Source organism: Miscanthus floridulus, chromosome 19 (genome assembly GCF_019320115.1).
Source record: "Miscanthus floridulus cultivar M001 chromosome 19, ASM1932011v1, whole genome shotgun sequence".
NCBI classification, from domain to species: Eukaryota; Viridiplantae; Streptophyta; class Magnoliopsida; order Poales; family Poaceae; genus Miscanthus; species Miscanthus floridulus.
The window spans coordinates 96,858,358-96,874,203 of NC_089598.1; positions in this window are offsets into that span (position 1 = coordinate 96,858,358).

Below are 15,846 nucleotides of genomic sequence, written 5' to 3' on the forward strand. Positions count from 1 at the left end.
CCAGGGGACAGCTTATATGATTTGGAAAGATCACCGACCTTAACGAAGACAACTAAGGCGATCAAAACCAATACTGTGATCAATTTATCACAAGGTTGTATGTAAGGACCGATTATCCTTTTTAATCTATCAAATTATATTATTATGGCACTGAACAATGGCCGTATGTCTTCACAACCTTACCCAAACAAAGTATCAGTTCTTAAAAGCAAGACAGTCATGTGCGATCTCATAAATATCTGATCATGCAGTTTCTTTATGCATAAAAATTATACATACATCAGTCTAATTCAAGTGGACGCAACTGCAAGCAATGTAATGCACTATTAGTCTACTATATGCAAACTACAAAGTGTCCAACCTCAAAGCCCAGCTACGTCTGAGCCCCTAACTGAAGTCCACAGTATGAATGGTGAGTATGTTCAAGAACCCTAGGTTCAGGAAAGCAGCAATCTACTACTCAGTATTGGACGCTAGTTAACAAATGGCATTCTGTCTCTGCATCTCTGCAGACTACATGACGTTAGTTGCTTTGAATCATGTACTAGTAAAAAACAACAACTGAACGACGGTGCCTAAATCGGCAGTGAGAGAGAACAGGCAACGAATAGATCCTCGATCACCGATAAATTAGCGTTACCTGGAACTCGGTGGCGAGCGTGGTTAGTGACTCGGGGATGTACTTGCTGCCGAACCTACTGAACCTCCCCATCGCATCGAGCCTCGGTAGCCCCACAATCCCGACACGGTTGAAAGCATCTAGGCCATAGTTGAATCTCGATGATTAACGACGACACGAGATTAGTGTGACTAACGTATGTTTTGCAGAGGCAACTTGAGTTAGGTCATAATAATGATGATTGTTTGGGCAATTATGGTTTTCATGCCCCTATCAATGGAAATCGTTTTGGTTTTCATAGGTTGGATGACAAGGTTAAGGACGGACTAGTTCTAAGTGTCGTTTGATGTTGGAGAGACACTTAGAGTAGTTTAGGACATTGTTTTTCATTTGGCCATACTATTAAGGGTGGTATAAACTAGTAGCTTGACCTAAGTGAGTCTAATGGGTTAGGTGTGGTGCACACTTGTCAAACTTAGCACTAGATAGCTCAGGAATAGCCCAAAGATAAATTGGAGTCAACCTCATTCACAAAGAATTTTGAATTGGAAGTGAATGGAGCCTCAAATATTGATCGGATGTTGTTTTAGTGATGACCCGACTCACAGGTGCTGCGTCCGGTCAGCGATCAGCGTGCACAGCAGAAGTCGAGGAGCAACCAGACGCTACACAGTGATTGGAACCGGACGCGCCTCTAGTCGTATCTGTAGTAGTAGGGCCTCACTGTCAGGGAGGACCAGACGCTGAACAGTAAACGACCGGACGCCGAGTTTGCAGCGTCAGGTCAACATCAAAGAGGGTCCAGAGATCAAAATTCCTAGCTGAACGCGTCCGGTGGATGTTGACCAGACGCTAGCTAGAGTCAGGTCACTCCAACAGCCTTCCCTGATAGGCTGACGCCATGTAGCCGTTGGCTACTGATCGTTCACGTCTGGTCACCTCGAAAACTACTGAGTTGGTCAATATCGGTTATGTTTTAAAGTGGAGAGTATATATACTTCTCCTACTCGTCCAACTTAGCCCTCTTATCCATTTGTTCAGTTGAGAAACACCTTTGGAGTGCAAGGGAGAGCAAGAGCCTAGTAGGGAGATTGAGATTTGATAATCCAAGATTAAGGATCTCATTAGTGCATAGGGAGTGGCAAGTGTGTATCCACCTTTCTCATTAGGCTTGTCTTGGTCAGGTGAGAGTTTGTGCTTGTTACTCTTGGTGATCGCCATCACCAAGACGGCTCGGTGGTGATTGAAAGCTTGGTGATCATCCGGCGGAGCTTGTGGATGACCCAAGTCATGGTGTGAGCGGTTGTGGGTGATTCACCGCAACGGAGTATCGAAGAATCAGCCCATAGAGAGCACTTGATCCTTGCGCGAATCAAGGGGGAGCTACACCCGTGCACAGGTTCTCCAACGAGGACTAGTGGGGAGTGGCGACTTTCTGATACCTCAGAAAAACATCACCGCGTTCCTCTCCTTCTGTTTACTTTGAGCATTTACATTTGAGCAATTCAATTCATGTCTTTACATTCTTAGAATTACCATGCTAGAGTAGGATTAGAACCTAGAGTGCAAAACTTTTGTGCGGTAGAACAATAGAAACACTTCTAGGCACAAGGGGGTAAAATGGGCTAAGTGTAGGGCTTAATTTTGGAAAAAAATAGAATTAGCTCAATTCACCCCTCCTCTTGGTATCAGAGCCTCGTGCTCCTTAAATTAGGCTTAACCGCCTAGAGCAAAATGTCCCATGGGGATGGACCCCACCCGTCTTTGAGGGAGATGATTTTCCTTATTGAAAAATTTACATGGAGGCGTACCTAGAGGCTTTAGATGATGGAGTGCTTAGAGCCGCCTCACAAGGCTTCCCAAAACCTAAGGATTCCACCAACCTTCAAGGTGATGAGTTTCACTATCAGAAGTGGAATGCAAAGGCTAGAAACACTCTTTTTAGAGGCCTTTGTAAGGATGTCTTTAACCATGTGCGAAAGCACAAAGACGCCCATTCACTATGGTCGGACATTTGTGCGCTCCATGAGGAAACCAAGAGTGAGTGTGAGGAACGCTATCACTTTATGATGAAGAAGCTTAATTCATTTAAAATGCTTTCTAGTGAAAGTGCTAATAAAATGTATTCACGCTTGAACATTCTTGTAGAGGAGGTCAATGGGCTTGGACTCATTCAAATGCAACCATCCGATGTTGTGAGAAAAATCTTGAGTGTCCTCCCCATTGACATGTATGAGCATATTGTGATGGTGCTTTATCAAGGTGATCTTTCCACTGCTATGCCAACACAAATATTGGGGAAGATCAATGCACATAAGATGTACATGCACATCACTCCACAAGATGGCTCTTCTTTTACCAAGAAGAAAGATTTGGCATTCAAGGCTAGCCAAGAGAAGAGGGGCAAAGCAAAAGTTGATCATAATAGCTCTAGTGATGATGAGATTGATGATGCAAGCCTTGCTCTCATGGTGAGAAGAACCACCGAGATGCTCAAGAAGCTAAACAAGAATGGTGTCAAGTTTGATGACAAGAAAAAGAAAATTTTCACTAGTAGTAGAAGGAAGCCCATCTCAGAAATGGATTGCTACAATTGTGGAGATCTTGGTCATCTAGCTCATCAATGCCCCAAGCCCAAGAAAGACAAGTACAAGAAGTACAAGGGAAAGAAAGATGACTCAAGTGATGATGATGATGAGAAGAAGAACAAGCTATAAAAGAAGAAGGATGGCAAGAAAAAGGAATTTCACAAGAAGAAGGAGAAGAATGGCAAGGCCTATATTATTGGTGATTGGCTCACGAACATCGAATCATTAAGTGGCTCATCCGATGATGAAAGTAAAAATGAGAAGGAGAAGGTGGCCGCTCTTATGATTGGTTCCACATTATCTCCACCGACATCGCCATCATCATCCTCTACACACCTATGCCTCATGGTCAAGGGTGAACGAAAGGTACAAAATGATGATGATAGTAGTGGTGATGACAATGCTAGTGATGATGAGAATGGTAGTGATAGTGATGAAGAATTTGAATCACCTTCTTATGATGTTCTTGTCAAATTATTAAACCAATACACTAAAATCATTAGAAAGACAAGAGCTAAAAATGAGATGCTAGAACTTGAGAATGACTCACTCTTAGCAAAGCATGACATAGCCAAAAAAGCTAATGATGAGCTTAGAGAAGAGAATAAAATTGTGTCATCCAAACTCAAGGAGCTTAAAACCTCTAAAAGGGAGCTGAGAGAAAAACATGATAAACTTGAGGGGATACACAATGAGCTCACCACTAGTTACAACTTGCTAAAAGAAGAGTACACCAATCTCAAGATTAATCATGATAATCTTGTTCTTTCTCATGAGTTATTGTCCAATGAGCCGCATGATGCTACTAACAATGTTGTTAAGATTGATATAGCCACATCATGTGATGACAGGATTGTTGAGAGCATTGAGCAAAGTTCTAGCAGCAAAGGCAAGAAAGTGATTGAATCCGACAACTATGATGATTATGTCAAGCTCAAGAATGAAAATAAAAATATCAAGAAGGATCTTGAAATGCTATCAACCACCAACACAATTGTGATAGAGAATCTTGACAATAATCATGATATGGCTCTTGAGAATGCGATGCTTAGAGAAGAGAACAAGAGACTCAAGATGGAGAAGAATCATGATGAACTTAGAGAAGAAAACAAGAAACTCAAGTTGGAGAAAGGGCATCTCAAGACCAGTTTGAACAAGTTCACAAGAGGCCAATATCTCCAAAGGGAGCTACTTATGAACACCGTGATGAAGATGGATAGCAGTGGTATTGGGTTCTTAGCAAATCAAGAAAAGAAAGCTCAAGCTCAACATCAACAACAATACAAGTCAAAGCCTAAGCCAAAGAGATGCTTTGAGTGTGGACAAGAAGGTCACTTTGCTCATGAGTGTGAAACTCTACCACCACAACCCTTGCCCAAGCTTGCTAGAACCTTTGCATTAAATGCTCACTACATGCTTAGAAAATATTCTAGTGGAAAGATGAAAGTTATGTTCTTAGGTCCACCCAACAAGAATAGGCCTAAGCAAATTTGGGTTGCTAAGTCACTAGTTGAGAAAGTCAAGGGCCCTCATCAAGTTTGGGTCCCTAAACAACAAGCTTTGTAGTGCATGTCAAGCCGGCAAGCAAGTTGCAAACACTCATCTAACCAAAGCTTACATGTTAACAACAAATGTGCTAGAGCTTCTCCACATGGATATATTTGTACCAACAACTTACAAGAGTTTGGGAGGCAACCTCTATTGTCTTGTGATAGTTGATGACTACTATAGATACACTTGGATGTTCTTCCTTCATGACAAGACCGAAGTGGCCGCATGTTTCAAGAAGTTTGCCAAGAGAGCACAAAATGAATTTGAAGTGAAGCTAAAAAATATAAGAAGTGACAATAGGAAAGAATTCTACAACACAAATATTGAAGCATATTGTGATGAAGTTGGGATCAAGCATGGGGTCTCCGCAACCTACACTCCTCAACAAAATGGTATAGTAGAGAGAAAGAACTGGATACTAATCACCCTTGCAAGAACAATGCTTGATGAGTACAATACACCTCAAGATCTATGGGAGAAAGCCATCAACACCGCATGCTATGCATCCAACCACCTATTTCTCCAAAAGTTTCTCGGCAAGACCCCTTATGAGTTGCTCAATGAGAAGAAGCCGGATGTTTCATTCCTTCGGGTGTTTAGTTGCAAATACTACATCTACAAGAAGCAGCAACACCTTGGGAAGTTTCAAAGACATTGTGATATTGGTTTTCTTGTTGGTTAGTCATCAAAGTCCAAAGCATATCAAGTATTTAATCATGCCACCGGCTTGGTTGAAGAAATATATGATGTGAAATTTGATGAATCTAACGGCTCCTAAGGAGCACATGATAATCTTGATGATGTAGGTGATGAACCATTGAGGGAGGCCTTGAAGAACATTTTGGTTGGAGACATCAAGACCAAAGATGATAAAGATGATGTTCAAGTGATTGATCCACCCTCTTCATCAAATGTGCCACAAGATGATGATAAAGATGAGAGAGTAGAAATTGAAGATACTCATGTCTCTCATGACCAAATGGTGGCACAAGCTCAAGATGTTGATGCTCCACAACCTCCTCCTCAAGTGGTTGATAGAAGAAACTCTACTATACTTCAAGCACATCCACAAGACCTTATCATAGGGAGTCCTTCAAAGGGTGTAATGACTCATTCTCAAAAACTTGCTTCATTTATTGAACATCACTCATTTGTTTCTTGCATTAAGCCTAAGAATGTAAAAGAAGCTCTTCAAGATTTGGATTGGATAAATGCCATGCATGAAGAATTGAACAACTTCACCCGCAATGAAGTTTGGACACTTGAAGAGTGACCACAAGTTGCAAGAGTCATTGGAACAAAGTGGGTGTTCAGCAACAAGCAAGATGATCAAGGCATCATTGTGAGGAACAAGGCAATGCTAGTTGCAAAGGGGTTCTCTCTAGTTGAAGGGATGGATTTTGGAGAGACCTTTGCACCGGTTGCAAGACTTGAAGCCATTCGTATCCTTCTTGCCTATGCATTTCATCATGAAAATGAAATTATATCAAATGAATGTGAAAAGTGCATTTTTGAATGGCTTCATAAATGAACTAGTCTATATTGATCAACCTCCCAGGTTCGAAGATCCTAGATATCCTAATCATGTTTATATGTTGTCCAAGGCACTATATGGGCTAAAGCAAGCCCCAAAAGCTTGGTATGAGCATCTTCAGGACTTCCTTATTGAGAAGGGCTTCACCATTGGGAAGGTCGACACCACACTATTCACCAAGAAGCTTGATGGAGAGATCTTCATTTGTCAAGTATATGTTGATGATATCATATTTGTCTCATCAAATGAAGACTATTGCAAAGAGTTTGGTGAATTGATGTTGAAGAAGTTCGAGATGTCTATGATTGGAGAGCTTACATTCTTTCTTGGTTTTCAAGTCAAGCAAATGAGAGAAGGGATTTTCATCTCTCAAGAAAAATATACCAAGGATCTTGTGGTAGAACCACCTAATCTAATGCCTCCCAAGAGTGCTCGTCTTCCATTAGACACTAAGCACTCGAAGGAGAACACTAAATTATGCGGTCCCATCGGGCACACCCTAGGGGAGAACCTGAAAATCCACATTTTTCCACAAGGATCACAAATAAGAGAATAAAGCTTACATCATTCTTAACCATTTCTTACATCACTTTTAATACAACATCAGAGTATAATATTTATTGTGTAACAGCGGAATGTAATCATATTATCGGAGTATGAAAAATTTAATGTAACAACGGAATATAAACATGTGATCAGAATTATAGTGAAAATAATTATCTATTCATGGTATGATGAAGCATTGATATGTGAACTAGGACAACAGATTATAAAACTTTCATTTATAAAAACATTTAGTGAGAGTTATAAATAAAAACTATGATCGCAATATATAGAAAATCCTCTTTGAGCCCACCAGGAGGAATCCACACACAAGGATAAGCTTTAGCATCCACCTGTCACCTGCAACAGGGGGAATAAAATTCTGAGTACTCAATTGTACTCAACAAGACTTACTCGATAGGAGAAAAGAAAAGACTCCAAGGATATGCAAGGCTATCTGGCTTGTGGGTTTATTGCATCTGCAGGAAGCATTACTAAGCGTGCGTCCTTATATTCGATTTTTATTAACAGCCGCATTAGTTCATTAACCAACAACTCTATGTAAGCATTTGTGCTACTTTCAAGCAGGTGGTAAGCAATCATATTTCCTTTTTCCATTCCATCTTTCATCTTTCAGTTCTTACTACGGTGCCAGACCGTAGACAAGCCGTACCAGATCGCCCGACGATTCGTGAATCAATGCCCCCAGCTGGGTACCCCAAAAACACATGCCCTGCTTGTACCCAAAGCACAAGCAGGACCAACCCACTACCCTCCTATCATGGGGTCCAGGTCTCCATCCAAACTAGGACTCCAAGCCCCCGCCTCTGAGTCCCAGACTCAGTGCGGTGCAAGGACCTCCTAACCCAAAAACCACCAAGACAATCGGTCTAGAAAGAGCCAAAACCCATGACAAGAGAGTAACAAGTCTTCCAAGTGCCCATACCCAAGTATGTGCTCGGGATAATAAGTCTGTGACTTGCCTAGAGCCTTATGCAACGGTTGGTCCTTAACCGACATAGACAGGGAAAGTAGTGTAACCAAGCTATGCCCCGCGTCCACGGCGACACAACCTCTTACACCCACCAATACCCAAACCACATCCCTGCCCGGTCACCATTTTTCATTTCCACTATTTATATTTTCCAAGTGATAATAATACAGTAATATATTTCCTATATCTCGCGAGTAACAGGCAATCACTCGACTTCTATCGGAGTCCTGTAGCATAGCAATCTACACGATCCTATCATACTAGTAAGACTCATAGGATAAAGATATATATATATATATATGCAAGTGGGTATCATTCAACTCCTAAAAACTTAATACACAAATATAATTTAAAGTGCAGAAAAGTAGGGGTTATGCACCAGGGCTTGCCTGGGCAAAATATAATCAGAAGTTAGCATTCCATCTTGGTAACATGATCATCGAGACACCATCTTCAGATTCCCACTCATCCTTCACTTGATCCATTGATCCATCATCGTACCTATATGATATGCAATGCGATGCAATGCAAAGACGTAATGAATCGACTGCAATCGTGACTCGTAAAAATACGATTTACGCCTCTCAAGTTAACGAGCTAGTTCTAACGATGACCATACTTATGCTACATATCCATGTTGTCGAATAAGACGCTATTTCCCAACAATTATTTTAGTTACATAAACCCAAGTTGTTTCTTTATTTCATTCTATCGATTTAATCATTATTCAAAATAGGACATCAGTATCTATCTAGCAAACCAATTATTCTAGAGCTACAAAAATTATAGTGAGCAGCTAATAATATTAGTAATTTACTGTAAAATTTTTAGAGTCAACCCTATCACAGATTTATCATGGAAGTTCCTACAAGTGCACATTTTAACAATATTAAGCATTTTAAAATAATTAGAGCAACCCTAAAAAACATACCAAATCTTTGTGAACAAAATACACTATTAGATAGATCATGATTTTAGGAACTCAACAAAACTAGTTTCACCATTTTTGGATACCTACACAATTTTATATTGATCTTACAAGTTCTTTTCCAAAACTGATTTAACAAGTGCTTAGAAAACTAAAGGCCAACGACCACCAATTCAGCCCAGCGGGGCGCGGCGTGCGAGCGGCCCAGCAAGCCACACGCGGGCGCGTGGCCCAGAAGGCACCAGGCCGGCCTAGGTGGGCGTGGGCGTGAGCGGCCTAGCTGTGGCGGTGAAAGGCCGGCCCAACGGGGCGACGAGCAGACTGTGGCTGCAGAGGCGCAGGGCGAATCGGCCCAACAGGTCGATCCACACGGCGTGGCCCAGGCATGAACACGCATTTTGCAAAAACATCCCCCTACCTTTATCTAATCGGTACGTACTATTCATATGAGTCACAGTCCTAGCATTGGGAACCCTGAAAACTCTCTATTTTCATATTCTCACCTGCTCTCTCTCCCCAAAAGCAGAGCACGGATCGGAGGCACCAGCCGGTGGTGGCGGCAATGGCGCTGCAAGGCCGGGGAAGGTACGGCGGCGGTGGACAACCCATCGGTGAGCTGCACGGTGACCCGCGCGGCCTCGGCTGGCCATGGCAAGACCTGAACTGGCTTCAGGCAGCTAGCCCGCGTGAGCCAATTTGGCGAGCACATCGGCTGCGGCGATGCTAGCTAGACGGGTATGGCGGGATGGTGCGGCGAGGTGATGTGGAGCTGCATGCGGACAATAGCAGGGTGACCTGGTGCAGCAGCAGAGGCGGTGGCTGAGCTCAGCGCGGCCAGACTGACGAGGCGCTACGGCTCAGCAGGGTGCGGGCATGCAGGGCAAGGGCACGGATGCTAGGGCACCGAGTGCAGGGGAGGAAGAAAAGGGGATACCGACGACTATGGGCATGGGCGCATAGGTTGCTCAGTAGGGCAACTCCAGTGTGCGTGGCCTTGGCGAGGTGGAGCAATGCGGGGAGCGAGGTGGAGACGTGTGTGGGTGGTGATGGCACTAGGGAGGGCAGTGCTGCAGCACGAGCGTGCGACACAGGGAGGGAAATGAGGGGTGGTGCTATGGAGCAGTAGGCCTAGCACGGGACTAAGGGGCATGTGCACTCGCGCATGGTGGGAATGGGCGGCTAAGGTGGACTAGAGCTGGGACACCACTTCCTCGGCAACAGAAAAAGAGAGGGAAGGGAAGCAGCGCGAGGCTTGGCCGGCTTGGAGTGCCACAGCGGCAGCCGGCCACGGCGTACGCGATAAGGTGCTTGTGTGCGTGCTTTTCTCAGGCGGTAATGGCCCTAACCTACTTGTCTGGTAGAGTGAAAAAGAGGAGCAGAGACAAGCAGAGGCAGATAGAGGAAAAAGGGAGGGAGAGGCAGGACTGACTTGGCCTAACCCTATCTTTGGCGCGATGTGACTGAGCGACAGTGGCACACGTGCTGGCGCAGACACGTCGGTGATGGCAAACAAACTCATGTACATGGCAACGGGGGAAGAGCAGAGGCAAGGACAACCAAGGGCAGACAGTAGAGACGTTGATGGTGAACGCACGCCGGGAGGAGAGGAAATGAGATAGGTCTAGGCATACCAAGCAAAGAAACAGTGGGCCAGCCAGAAAAAGAAAAGGAGAGAAAGCAGTACACGGCAGCAGCAGCAGCAAGACGACGGATGGAGCAATGAAAAACGTGGCCAGCGCAGTATGTAGCATGGCATGCGTGTGTTTCGCCATTTTCTTCCTTTTTCTTTTACCAATTATATAAATTATTATGTAATTACAATATGTCAATATTTCTTTATCACTAACATCCATACACCCATGCATATATTTATCGTAGCTTTAAACGTATACTTATCTATAGAGGTACACTCGGAAAGAAATAAGTTTATACACTACTTTAATTAATGTAGCAACATGTTTATCAACTGAGCGTATATATACCTTTATATATATCTCTTACGGTATACTACTTTAGACAATTAGCAACATCTAGGCGTAAGAAAATTTCAACAAAGCTCGGATTTAAATTAGATCCAAAGGTTATATATATATATTGTTCTATTCAATAATGTACTTTATGTCATTCTATTTTTGACAAGTTAATAGTTGCATGTTAATAATTACATGTTTAGCACTAAAAGGCTCATGTAACACTAGAGGTGTTACAACCAACCCCCCTAAAAAGAATCTCGTCCTGAGATTCGAAGCAAGAACCAGAAGGGGGGAAACGTGATTAAATTCGTAGATCAGGGATTACACGAAAGATTACACGACTTTGAATACTAAACCACATGGGGATTTAGAGATACATGGTTAAGAGAAATCTAATACAACCAAAGCTTAATCTAGAAATCGAGATAGACGAGGACAATGGAGAAACAACAGGAAGAGGACTATCCAAAACATGGCATAGCACCAATAGATCCAGAAATAGGACTCTGAGAACTCAAACATCATGAACCATAAGACCAAACTAACCAAGGGAACTTGAACTTCTTTGATGAACCAGATCCTTTCTTCTTCTCAGATTACACCATCACCACAAACTGACGAACCTAGCTTCACATTGTCGACTAGATTTCATAGCTCTGCTCCGAATACAAGGGGAATGGGGATGAAGAAGAAGAGCAAGGACCAAGGGTATCTTATAGTGATGAATGGTGGTGGGGCGCAACACACCGGAAGTGGAGGCGGCGTGAATGGAATACATAGATGGTCATGCTGTGGGGATAAACATGACCATGGTGCGCTTCTTGCGTGAGCGGGCAGAGGATAAGGGAGAGAAGAGGAGAGGGGGTCCGCTCGATGAGGCAGGTGTGTGGGTGGCCGTGTCCCCAAAAGAAGAAAGAAGGGAGGGAAAAGAGGGGTTTCGGTATGGGGAACGAGGCATGGGAGTCGAGAGCTGACCTGATGCCGAGGAAAGAGAAACACACAGTGCATGAGGACGGCGAGTGCGGCACGATGCCATGGCCACACAAAAATGAGGTGCTAATGGGCATGACTCAGATGACATCTGCAAGGCACGCAGTGCAATAACCTAGCATGTGTAGTGCGGTCAACTAAACACAGGGTTTGGGACATCTCATCCACTCAGGCCTTTTCAATCACTCCCAACTACCCGTGGCTACCTTCCTTACTACTCTTCTTTTCTTCCCTTCCTTGTCCACATCCGTCTTTCATATAAACTAAAACCATGCCATACGTTTTTCCTTCAAAACCACCTCCTCTTGTTTACCTTAAGAAAACACTTCTGCATCAACCTGTTGTGGATTTCCCATTTGAACACCCGAATATTTCCAAGAAATATTTTATATCAAAAGTGGTATGACAATGTAACTTGGTAATGGTACTTGGTCAACAACCTCGATACCAGCGCGTGCTGAGCAGCGTCACCATGTGGCAGTTGTTCCACAGGGAGCCCTCGGTTTCGTCATGGCACCATAAGCTTTTAACCAGGCAACTATTACCAACTTACACGCCATGAAGGCGGTGGGGTCATAGACCACAGAGTAAAAGGGGTATTGCAAGGAAAGATTCAAACAACAAGGGTTCCCTTCACAACAAGATAAGGGAGGTAAATTGGTTGATCAAACTCTCTACAATTCTATGATTGGTAGCTTGTTATACTTGCCCGCATCTAGGCCAGACATCATGTTTAGTGTGTGCATGTGTGCTAGATTTCAAGCTAATCCTATGGAGGCTCACATGGTTGCTATTAAAAGAGTCCTTAGGTACCTTAAGTACACACCAAGCACTAGTCTTTGGTATCCCAAAGGAGCTAGATTCCAACTAGTTGGCTATTCCGATTCAGATTATGCCGGTTGCAAAATTGATAGAAAAAGCACATTCGAAGGGTGCCATTTGCTTGGTAGATCACTAGTGTCTTGGACCTCTAAAAAGCAAAATAGTGTAGCCTTGTCTACCACTAAAGCGGAGTACATTGTCGTGGGTGCTTGTTGTGCACAAATCCTCTATATGAAGCAAACTCCTCTAGACTATGGTGTAGTTCTAGAAAAAGTACCTCTTTTGTGTGACAATGAGAGCACGGTAAAACTTGCTAATAACCCGGTTCAACACTCTCGCACCAAGCACATTGATATCCCTCATCACTTTCTTAGAGATCATGTTGCTAAAAATGATATATCACTAGAAGGTGTAAGGACCGAGGATCAATTGGCGGATATCTTCACAAAATCGCTAGATGAGGATACTTTTTGTCGGTTGAGGAATCAGCTCAATGTGCTTGACCTAAGTAACTTCACTAAAAAATGAGCTTGTGTTATCCCTTGCATTGCATTGTAATATAAAACATGTTTAATTTTTAGTAATGCACTTAGGGCTTGTGTAACATGGTTAAGATAACCATCGAAAAGTGTGAAAAAGCTTAACCTTGGATCAAACTTGACAAGCAACTAGATTTTCTTTCAAGTATTGCATTGCATATGCATGTGTGTTGCCTTATCATTTCTTTTTGGTTATCTTTTGAGCATCCACTGCATTCATCCACAAATAGGGAGAGCATTTGAAGCCCCTATTGGTTACAAATCCTATTGTGTGGCCACATGTTGCTCCTCACCCCGTTTGTTGCCTATTTTTCTAAAAAGAATTATAGCCAAAGGTAAATTATTTTAAAAATCTCGAGGATCTGAGAGAGGTCTCTCATATCTATCTCAATTGGTGTTTATTTGGGTCTTATTGAAGTTGGGACTCGATTGGGAGAAAGCGTCGTGAAGAAAGGAGGAGTAAACACAACTGAAGAGGGACCGGACATAGGGACCAGACACACCCATTGTAGCATCTAGTCAGTACATCAGGAGGAGATACAGTAACTAAAGAGGGACCGGATGATAAATAGTGTTTCACGCGCGTCCGGTGACAAGTTGAAAATCACGTCCGGTTAGCTCAAGATGGAACACGAGATTGATCGGACTTAGCTCTACGTCCGGTCACAGTGCCACAGACGTGTCTGGTCACTGTCTCAGGCATTCTAGAGCTCTTTGTTTGTGACCAGACTCTAGAGGAGCAGCGTTAGGTCATTTGTATCTGCACGTTCGGTCGCAACTATGTTCACACGACCTGTTTCAAAACCCGACTGATGCATGGGCCCCACCCTCTGCTTTCTCTCTTGATCGCGCCAGTTCTCTTCACTCCGTATGTTGCATCACCATCGTTCTAACCCTAACCGCCGCCGTCGTTGCGCCTCTCGAGCCACCATGCCCTCTCCGGCCAAGGTGCGTCCCTCGCTGCGCCTGTGCCATCGCTTCCACACATCGCGCCCTCTCTGGCTATAGTGCTTCCCCCACTGTGCCTACATCGCCGCTCCCGCACATCACGCATGCACTCCTTTGTCATGCTCATGCTTGCTATGTCCGTGGCTGCACCATGCCCTTGCCACCATGGGCAGGTCATGTCTGTGCCGCTCACCATGTGCACCGCCGTCGCCGGAGACTTCCTCTTCTTCCTCGACATCAACTCCCTTAGCTCCAGTGACCTCATGCAACCTCCTCTTGGCCATAGTCCTCACTTTCTAGGAACATTACCCTGATTGAGTGGTGCCCTCAATGTTCAGTTCTTACCTTTTCATAGGGTTTTTCAACGAGTTGGGCAGTGAGGCAGTGGTAGTTGAGCAGTGACAGATAAACTCAGGGCTAAGCCCGCGAGTAAGGATTGAGGCCAAGCCTCAGCAAGTGTCAGTTGGGCAATGATTCTTAGTGCTAGGAGTCAGTGATAGTTGTCCTTTGTCAGTGGCAGTGGTCCTTTACTAGTCAGTTGAGTTCTTTGCAGTGTTAGTTATGGCTCATTGTAAGAATGTTGGGGGTGGCCCCAGCGGTCATGAGAGGCGTCCACCTCACCTAACAGAGTAGGAAAAGGGAAAGGGACTGAAGAAGACCACTTCTAAGAAGAAGCACAAGAGAGGTGACATAGAGGCAGAGAGAGCAGCAGTAGTGCTTGTCGCCATAGAGCATGCTGAGAGAGGTGGCAGAGGCAGTGGTATTTGCATTGGCAATCAATTGTCACTAGCTCAGAGGACCGTAGTCGAGCAGCTTGAGGCCAGTCTTGTTAGTCCATGTGGTACTATCATGCTTGGAGGTTGGCATGTATCTCTAGAGGATGCACTAGAGGGTGCTCGAGTGGAGGAGACCGAGAAGCACCAGGAGTAGGTAGAGTAGGCAGAGTAGGCAGAGTAGCCGTGGCTTCGATGTTCTAGTCGTACTCACACCTAGGTGTCACCGAGGCCTGAGATACAAAGACAGTGTTCTCATCCACCTCCCAGACCACAGGGTCCGCCTCCAGTGGTACACTTGGACTTGTGGGCAGCCACAGCTAGACAGGTGCAGTAGCTCCGTTTTGTGAAGTTTGAGCAATGGTTTTTGCCGAGGCGGGATGAGCGTGCTTTAGAGTAGTTCTACATAGTGCTACAGGAGGACTTCTACAATGCCTACCTCAACAGTGGTGTGGCATTCAGATCTCAGACAGTATGCTCCTTAGAGGCTATAGTTGCAGTTGTAGGAGAGCAGATCCGTCCTATAACACTCTCAGTGTTACACCCTAAACCAACATCTAAATCATGTCACGAGCATCGTGTTTGTGTAATAATGCTTGTGATAGAAGGAGTTGATAAATTTTTTGTAGCCTAAAATAATCAATAAAAATGATAAATCAATGTTGATGCAATAGCTCATGTATATCAAGTAGGGTTTAAAACCAATTTTTATTAAGCAAAAATACTAGAGAACATGTATGTGATACTTAAATAAAGTTGAAAGTGCAAACTTTGTAGATGACAATGAAACACTTGCTGTTGAAAAATAATATTGCTTAGTAATATTTTCAATAACTTAGAAATGCAATTTGAAATAGAGTTCAATTCAAAAAAACTTAGAAAATTTCAAGCTTGTGTATAGCTGGACATTGTTAAGTTTAGCAATTTATTTAGAGAGATTGGGTTAGAGGGCGATGTGGTGTTTTAGCTTGGCTGAGCAGCCTCATGTATCAGTTTGATCGTGGTGAAGTCGGTTTCGGTTTAGAGGCAATGATTTAGTGGTAG